The 10,000-nt window shown below is 38.1% G+C and overlaps 1 protein-coding gene across 2 annotated transcripts in view; it reads left to right on the top strand.

Annotated features, from left to right (window-relative positions):
- LOC144055093 (CCN family member 1-like) overlaps positions 1 to 10,000 on the top strand; it is a 26,201-nt gene that overhangs the window by 1,471 nt on the left and 14,730 nt on the right. The gene's annotated exons all lie outside the window — the stretch shown is intronic.

Below are 10,000 nucleotides of genomic sequence, written 5' to 3'. Positions count from 1 at the left end.
TAACAGAATTGTAGAAAGCTATAAATCCTGTTTGAGCTATTTAAATTTTGACTCCAGTTGTAGAAAAGATGTCATTCACTCCCAGCCATTTTCACTGAAGCAATCCCCTTCAATCGCTACAAAAACCTACTAAAAGAAAGATTAGAGTCTATTCTTTTATCAGGAAAAAAAGTATGTTTCTACCTGTTTCCGTTTTGCAGCAATTAGCATAAGAATATAGATAAGTTTAATCATTATTCACAAATCTATTTAGAATTGTGAGTAAATTAGTTTGTTTGTTTTTTCAACACGGCCCTGGTTGATCTCTTTTGCTCTGCTGCCACCTGCTGGTTGTTTGTGTATAATAACTACCATTTCTTTAACCGTTCTTTGTAGTTGAGAGGCTGCATCAAAGCCTTCTGTGTGCTGTAGCATTTAAAAACGGATTAATACGTCTTTGGGACACTTAAAACAGAACATATGTATACGTTTTTGGGAGCAAATGAGTTAAATGTCTTCAAATGTTTTGAATCAAATTTTAACTTTGCGAAATGATGTTGTCTATCTGTAATTCAGGTTTTCCTCGGTTATTTCCCATTACAGATATTGACAAATCAGATGATGATATTCACGTGTGAATTATCGATATCTGCAAAATAGAATTGTAGATGTTATAAATCCAGTTTGAGAGGTAGATAGCTTTTTTTTTCTCCACCTCATTTAAGATGTTCAAATTTCAGTCTTCAGATAATGTACTGTATCTTGAATCAAGTTTTAACTCGGGTGAAATGTTGTCTATCCGTAACTGGAATGAAAATGAAGGAATGGTACACAATACAATTCTGTTACAGAATGAAAATTCCAACTGTTCAAACGTCATTGCCAAAATCTAACACTAACATTATGATTTGTTCATATCCCCCAAGCAATCCTCTTGACTCTGATGCTGAATATACACTACACAAAAGTGCTGCCCTCCATTTTCCTCTCAAACACACACACACCAAAAATCACAGCATTTCTTCACAGTGCATCCTCTGCTCTAGTCATTGTTGTTTCATCCCACTCCGCCCCGTGCCTTCACACTTCAAGTATGCATACACACTCCATTAGGGACACATCAGCTGTGTTTTTCCACACTTTTGTACGCCCTTCATGCTCTTTTAATCTCTTTTACGTGGTAGCCAAAAAGACGCACACACTCCTCATGTTCAGTCTCCAGCGGGCCGACCTGTCCCGCCCCAGCCAAGGTCGTCTGCAGGGTGACTTGACGGAGCGCTTTCGCCAGCATCATTACGTGCCCTTTCCTGGTCCCCTTCACTGCGCGCGTGCGCGTATGTGCGTGATTAACAGGAGCCAGGGTTATTGGCGTGCAAGTATAGAGGGCACAAAGGAGAGAGAAGACGGAAGCAAGGTCTCGACGTGCGAGCGCGTTTGTGAAATATGCCGGCGACGACCGAGCCAGCGACTAACAGCGCACACCTAATTGCTTTTGGCATTAGTGTAACATTCCTCAGGCTTGTTTATATTTCCGGCACCTCCAGAAAGTCGCTTGGCGGCGAGGTATCGATAATTAAGCCGATAAATAGAATTATCTGCCGGCGATAATGGGTTTTACGTGATCCCGGGCTCGTCATCAGAGGCGGACAAAGTGCAGCTTAGGCTGATTATTTGTGTCACGCAGACAAAAAAAAAAAAAAAGTGGAGTGTGTGTCCGTGCACGCAAAAGGACAAGGGGGGAGTTTAATTGGGAAGAGGCTTTGATTTTGGTGTTGACGGCTGTGCTTGTCCTTGAAGGAGGAGGAGGAGGAGGAGGTGATGGTGAGAGTGTAACATGTAACACCTAAGGTCATCCTGTCAAGCCGGCATGGGATGGCGGCGGCCGTGTGCGAGCGACAAAGGACGAATGAAGAGGCTGAAGGGGAAATGTGATGTCATTTTTAAGAAGTCCATCTGTTTAAAATATCTTCATTTGGTCTGTTGCGATTGGCTGGCAACCAGTTTCAGGGTGTACAGATTTTGTAGTGTGACATATTTCACACATGACGGGAGGGATTGGAGTGTGCTCTCTATTTTTATGGGTCAGAAAATGAATGAATGAATGAATGAATGAATGAATGAAATGTTTTTTCTTAGTAGTTAGTACACAGTTCTGGGAGATTTTATTCCATTTTAATGGAATTATTATTATTCGGGCTGGGTTTTAAAAAATCGAAAATCGGTAATCCTTTTCAATCCCGATATCGATTCATAAAACCATGAATCGATTATTTTAAGTATCTCTTTTCCCCATAAATTCCTAAGAAAATAGAATTTAAGGCAGAATTTTTTTTGATATCTGTTTTCTTGAAATTTACATTTCACATGAATTTAAAAGTATTTTATTACATTTATGAAATAACTGACTTTTTAATTTATGTTTGCAGTTATTGAATTAGATTATGAAAATATTTTCATCTCATCCTTGCGGATGTCAATGCTTGTGTAACACTTAAGTGATTATAACACGTGTTACTTTCATTAACAAACAAAATCATTTGACCAGTTACTGCCTCCGCAAAATTTACTTTGGAGCTTAATTTTTGTGGAGTTTTTAATCCTTGACATTTTAGAAGAATTAATGTGCCACAATTAATCAATATCGTATTGAAGCGAATCAAAAAAATAAAATGGTGAATAAATTTAAACCAAACATGTTAACGTTGCCATGCCAAATGATCCAGTCTGATACTGGTGGTTAGAGACACTGAGTCCGTTTACTAGGAGATCCAATTGGACCATAAAAGATGTCTGAGAACTGGGGTTGAACAATTATCATTCCATCCTAGTCTCCTAATTCAAACAATGGATCCCACCCACTACTGATGCTAAATTTGTGTTAAAAAAAACAACAACAAAAAGACTATTAGTCTTTTGGTGTTTTTTTATCCTTGGTTGTCACCATGATGGCCAAAACGGATAGTAAAGTTAAAAAAAATAATAAAATAAAAAAACGACCATATTTTTTTTTCCAAGTTGGCAGGAAACTGAAACCTTCCTCAGCCAACTTGTTGACTTATGGCTTAACTTTAGTTCCAAATATGACTTAAGTGTTAGATGAGGCGCTGTATCCAGCGGAGGAGGTGCGCGTAACCCACAAGCGTAAGGAGATAGACAAGAATCAAGAAGCTGTGCTGTCGGATACTCGGGAATTGAGTGGGATCAAGGCCAGCGCAGCAGAAGCAGGTTGGATGGAGGCTTCTTGGCAACAGCTGCTTAGCAACCATTTTTCGCTCCATTTCGCATGCAAAACTTCTACTTCGCCACCGCCAACGCCCTATCGACCTCTTGCTTGGATCATTCTCTTTATGCGCTACTCACAAAAAGTTTGGCTGAGTGAAATTTACTGAAAATGTCAAAAGTCAGGGCAATGGGGCATTTAACTAGAGCCACGCAATTGTTATTTCCTCATCTCAAACAATTTATAGAAAAAAAAAAGAACAAAATGGTGTATATAGTGCAACCCCAAAAAAAAGTTTAAGTCTCAATAACGTCAATTGTGGCTTCTATCTGTGATTCTTCCAGTCTCTCTGTATGTGTTGCAACCTGCTGATTATGGAGGACCAAAGCTGCCAAAATTCAAAATAAATAAATGACTAAGTAAATAAATGTCTAAAAGTGAAAATAAAATGGATAAAAAAAATATGATTGGAAAATTAAATAAAAAAATTAGTTAAATGGAAATTAAAAACAACAAAAATATATATACAGTATATACAGTACATAAATAAATACATTTGTATTTAATTTTTGAGTAATATATTTTTTATATCAGTTTTTATTTTAACTTTTAGTCATTTATTTATTTTTAATTTTGGCAGTTTTGGACCATGCTGCCCAGGATGAAATGTTATTCAAATGAGGGGGCGGTCCTACGCGTGCCTTGGGTTGGTTTCCGTCGTTGCAAACTGCCTTTCATTTGTCAAGTGAGCGGGTCAAATATATATATAGTCTGCATTTGAATGGAATTGCTTTTTGGCTATTTTGCGATCGTTTGTAGCCGATCTCAGAAAAGACGCAGGCCAAAGTGGCTTATCTGTGTATCAATGGCCATTGATGAAGGTTCGAGGTTCCACTGCATCGTGGTGTGAGTTGGTCTTCCAAATAAGATCATCGAACATAAGATTCCAGAGTTCAGTCTAAGCATGCGCTGCCTGTTCATGGTTTATGTTGCATACCTAATGTTTACGTCTTTATAATGTGCTGCAATTAATGTTGCCTCCGTTTAAACCCTGACCTCATCAGCCTCCCTTAAAGAAGCCCGCGTGGGTCGTACCGGCCGTCACGTGCTGACTTTTTGCTCATGAAGGTTATGCGGCACGTTTTATCAGATGGCTACTGAAAAGTGTTTGTGTGCATGTGTGTTTGTAAGCACACGGCAGTATCACAGTAATACAGAGCGTGAAAGCTCTTATCGCTATTTGAATAATGCAGCTGGCTGGCCTCGGGGCCAGAGAGAGCAAGCGGTCCCATTCACTCTTGAAACATTCATGCAAACACATACATAGTGTATGGACACGCCAACACGCGCTTATAAATAAATATAAACATACTTTGTTTTACTTGAGGAGGCCAAGAGAGAAACAAGAGACGCTTGCTTGATTATTTATCTCAAAGCCATTTTACCGTCATGATGAACGCAGGCAATAGTGAATATATTTGTATGTGTGTGTGAAAAAGAGAGACACACATATATAGATATACATGGAGCGATAGATATGGATATAGTTATATGCTGTATAGATTAAGGCTACACAATATTTAAAGAACATGATATAGTTACTATAGTTAGTTGAATACAGTGATATCGATATTATTGCGATATGTAACATGTACTATTATTATTGGTCTTGACTTAAATATTATTCATTTATTTTGAACATGTAAACAAAACTAAATAATTAATAAAGAAAAGAAACAAACTGAAGTTTAAGTCATGTTAACTAAAGAATTTTTTTTTTAGGGGTGGGAATCTTGTCTCACGATTCGATTCCGATTTGTGGGTGTGCGATTCGATTCAAGATCGATTTTTGATTCGGAACGATTTTTGATTCAAAATGATTTGATTGATAATGATTTTTGCTTCAATTTATAGATGTTCAAGGAATCGTAATGATCTACTCCAGTCTGACTCGCTAATGCTAATTAGTGCGCTACTCGGGGCACTTCTGTCACTCAAAAGAACGGCTCCACGCTGCAAAAAAAAACTTTTATTGGAATAACTTGATTGTGATTTTTGATGTGGCTACAACTTAACAGTGTATCAGACCGCGTGGAACAACACTGCCCCTCAGTGGCCAAACCGGGTACAACATGAACAGCGCTCCCAATAAAGGCACACACAAACAAAGGGAAGACAGTATAAAATAATTTAAATAAAATCGATTTGGGGACATTTAAAATCGATTCTGAATCATAGTAAATGATAATCACGATTCTTATGAGAATCGATTTGTTTGGCACACCCCTAGTTTTTTTTTATTATCTAATAACATAATTACATTTTTTCATGCGGCAAAATAAGCAAGCTCAATCTATTCTTAGTTAGATAATGTTCAACTATTGGATGGTGATGCACTCTTAAGTTTGACTGGTCAAATTCAGACAAATTCCATATAAAACTTATCGCATGGGTGAATATCATGATATTGATATTTTTCTATATATTGTGCAGCCCTATAGTATAGATGGATGAGTGAATTGTGGTACAAGAGGTTTACTTTTTTAAATGTCAAAGGGACCATTCATATTATCATTATTGACAAATTTTGGGATTATGGACGATTTAAAGGTCACATTTCTACATTCTTGGAAAATAATAGAGACAGTCGATATTGTTTTAGCGGGATAAAAATGAGTGAATAAAAGTGACATTTTATGCCGTTTGTGCCAATTTAGCTTTGTTGAATAAATACTGGTTAAATTTGCCAGGTTGTTATATATATATATATATATATATGTATATATGATATATATATATATATATATGTATATATGATATATATATATATATATATGTATATATGATATATATATATATATATATGTATATATGATATATATATATATATATATGTATATATGATATATATATATATGTATATATGTTATATATATATATATATATATATATTTTATTTTTTATTTTTATTTTTTTTTTTTTAATTGTCTCAGTCCCTTAAATTACCGGTAGTCTAAAATTTAGCCAAATTTTTTTTTTCTCCATCCAATGTGTCATTCAAAGCATTCTGCAACATTTCACGTCTTGTGTTGTTTACCTTGGTAGTTGTGTCTCATTATTGATGTTTGATCATGACGTCTATTAAAAAATAAAATCAAAAAAAACAAATCGACACTCTGCGGTATAATTGCCGTTATTAAACGACTGACTAGATAAGGGTGGAAAAATATGAATTTAAATGACCTCTTTGGGATTAAAGAAGCTTCTAATGAAATCCTCAAACAACACCAAATAAAAGCTCGTCCGCCCACGCCACATTCAATAGTACAGAGAAACATGATGTCTCTAATTAAAACTGGATTGACACATCATGTCAACTCGCAGGCCCGGAAAGACAACATTCAATAATGTTGATTACGAAAGAAGAGCCCCTTTAGATTTCTAATTAATTTCCCTCCATGATTAAAATTTGATGAGCGTCATGCTCGAGAGTAGCCTTCCTAATTCTATCAGTCGCCTTAGCCAACCGCGCTCTTTCAGTAATGATGCTGTGAAGCTGTCGGCGGCGGCGGCACTCCGAGGCATCGAGCAGGAATTCCCCACCACGCTGTGAAGGCAGCGGATGAAAAAGCAGGCACGGAAAGCCGAGTGAGCGGCTGTCATTTATCTTCATAGGAGCCTCTTTTCCATGTAGGTGGAAGGGGGCAGATAAAGAGGGATGTGGGTTATCTGTTAATGCAGACTGATATATCTGCTACTCCTAAAGGTAAGATGGCGCTATTGTCAAGTGTGCAGTGTCTCTACAGGGGGGGGATGGGGGGGAAAATAAAGGGCACATTGAGGGTGATTGGGAAGGAAGTGATGGATGGGAGGGAGGGAGGGGAAATGAGAGAAGAAGCAGAATGGGCGGGGAAATGGTGTTGCTAAGTGATGGAGTTCAAACTCAAGACCTGTTTGGGTTTGTGGCCTTTATCATAGTGAGCTTTTGGTGTCAGTTTTGAGTATTTGGGGTAAAATTCCACTCTTCACCACCAGGTGGCGGCACACAATTAACTCTTTTACTGCCAAAGACATTAAATGACGTTCTGCAAAAACCTACGGAGGAGCGGCAAAGACGCTAAAAGACGTCCACCCATTTTTTTAAATTTTTTTTTTGAAAGGGTAGAGGGAACCCTTCCGCATCTTTGGTGAAAGTTTCCATCAAGTCTGTTGTGCCTAATGACTATTTTTGGCCCCTAGAGGGCAGCGATGACTCTCTTTTGACAAGATTGGGTGGGCGTCAGTAGAAGACGTGAGGCGGGGCTAGAGTGTTGAGGGGGACATTGGCTGAAGAAGCCATAATGGCGGCCGCTTGCAAGCAGCTCACGGTCGAGACGTTTTTTTCAAAGACATCGACCAACGCTAAAGAGCACATTGATGACGACGATGATCATCATCGATGATGATGATGGTGACTCCGAGGTTGACGCCGAAGTTGGAAGCGCTGACGCGGCGGCTATGACGACGTTATAAAGGTTCACGGGCGAGCGATGCTGACACCGGAAAACACGGAGCACAACGCTCAGGCGGACGTTCAATCGGACGATGAAGAGTGCCCCGAGTCCAATGCATAGTCATCGGAGGAGTGTGTACAGTCTGCTACTTGCTATTTATTCCCCGGAAAAAAGGCTGTCAAGAAAGTGTAACGTCTGCACGCGAAACGGACAAATGCGAAAGTGAAAGTAAACTGTTGTGCGAGTCCAGCGGCGTCTCCTTGCACGCAGGAGAGCGTTACAAAAAGAAAAGCTGTATTTGAAACATCCACATAATTGTAAGTAGTACCACAGTTGCACACATTTGTAAATAGTTTGCGAAATTGTTTTGTCAAATTGTTACACTGTTGAATGGAAATAAACGTATTTTGCAATCAAAAAACACTTTTTCATTGTTGGTGAAAGCGTTTTACAGAAGTAAAGCACTATTTAGGTGTTTGTGGCATCATTCATGGACAAAAAGAAGTGTACAATTCACTAGAGTGCATGAAATAACATCGTTTCACAAAAAGCTCTTTTTCTCCGCTTTTTGTTTCAAAACAGAGAATTTCGGTGAAAGTAACCATTTTCTATTGTTGATTACTGAAGAACTTTTTCTTTCTGATGAAAGATGAGAGTCCAATCTTTCATTTGGTAGTATGTGTGTTTCCATAGTCCAAACACAACATTTTCTGTGGACCTTGAAAGATCAGTCAAAATGCTTAAATCGGCTGGCACTGGCGACAACCCGTTTCTGAAAACGTCTGGCAGTCAAAGGGTTAACTTTGAAACAGCGTGAATGTTGAAAGAAGAGCAAGGGTCCATTTCACATAGCATGTTCAACAAATGTAAGGATGTTGCAAATGTAAGGACGGATTAAGTTGTGTATGTAGATGATAGACTGTGATATAACACACTCACACGCACGCACATTCATGCACATACTGTACTCACCCACATACAAAATTTAAAAAAATAAAAAAAGAGAGCAATGATGATGACATGTCAAATCGGTAAAATTACCGAATGAACAATACTGAGCTCTTAGAGAAAAAAATAAAATAAAAACTGTACCGTTCAAAAAGATAACTGTCCGGAAATGCCAGCATAATTATGCGCGGTCCGACAAAACAATTTCGCAACAAATATTTAATTCCCTGCGCAATAATGCGGCACCTTCATCAATAGGGTCATTGTCAAAAGGACATGCCATGTTTGTGACAAAAGTGGACTTTACGCTCTAGACTCTGGCGTATTTACGCAAAAAAAATAGCCGCAGCGGACTGCATGAATGAGGAAATGAAATGTCGCGTGTGGTTTGAAGGAGGCGGATACAGAGAAAACCTTGAGGTTCATTGTGTTAGGTTCATGGACGCTGTTACTACGGTAACTGAGCGAGAGCTTCAATGACCTCTTTTTCTCTGGTTTCAATTACTTCCCTTTCTGAAACAGAAGATGCGGAGTTTCCCACATTTCAGGCTTTCTTGACCCAGAGTTCTCACTAAACCTGCTTTGTGAAATCGACCCCAGGAAGATATTATGAATGTCAACTGCTGTAAAATCCTACTTTTTTAAGATACATCAAAAGCAACGTATCATGTGCATCTTTGGACATGATTATTGATCCATATTGTTAAATGATAAGTTACTTATTTCTGTTTGGGGAAAAAGCGGAATTTGTTTACTGCAAACACAAGCTCAAGTGTATTTCTTTTCAAAGAAAATCATTTTTAAGCTCTTTATTTTTAAGGTAGTACAGGTGATGATTTTGAAATGACTTTTTTTTAGGATCATGCTTTGCATTCATGCATTCATTCCGACATACTATATTTATTGACATTTATTAATGGACATTTTGAGACATTTTGCTACTTTCTTGTTTATATTTCCTGGCAGTCTGGAATCTGCGGTGTGGCACGATACAGCCGATCCACAGGTTGGTCTTGGTTCTATGACAGAACTCTTGTTTTGGGAATGAGACTTGTGACTTGCCGGCGGGCCTTTCACATTGTAAAAATCAGTTAAGATGCTACAAAAAAAAAGTAAGTCCTGATTTAGGATTATGAGTTATTAGAAAGTTTCTGATGCATTTCAGACGCAAATTCAGGATTTGCAGTAGCATGGCTGTTGAATTCAAATATTTTTCTGGCAGACGTCAAAGGCAAATGAAGTTCATATTCTACTTGTATTTGTTTCATTGAACTTCCTTTTAGTTTTGCAGTGAATTTTGCCTTGAGGGATCATGAAAACTAAATACACTTCAGATGTAATAACTGGCGGCACCCTGCCA

Source organism: Vanacampus margaritifer, chromosome 7, assembly GCF_051991255.1.
Source record: "Vanacampus margaritifer isolate UIUO_Vmar chromosome 7, RoL_Vmar_1.0, whole genome shotgun sequence".
NCBI lineage: Eukaryota > Metazoa > Chordata > Actinopteri > Syngnathiformes > Syngnathidae > Vanacampus > Vanacampus margaritifer.
This window is presented reverse-complemented; position numbering and strand designations above follow the sequence as displayed.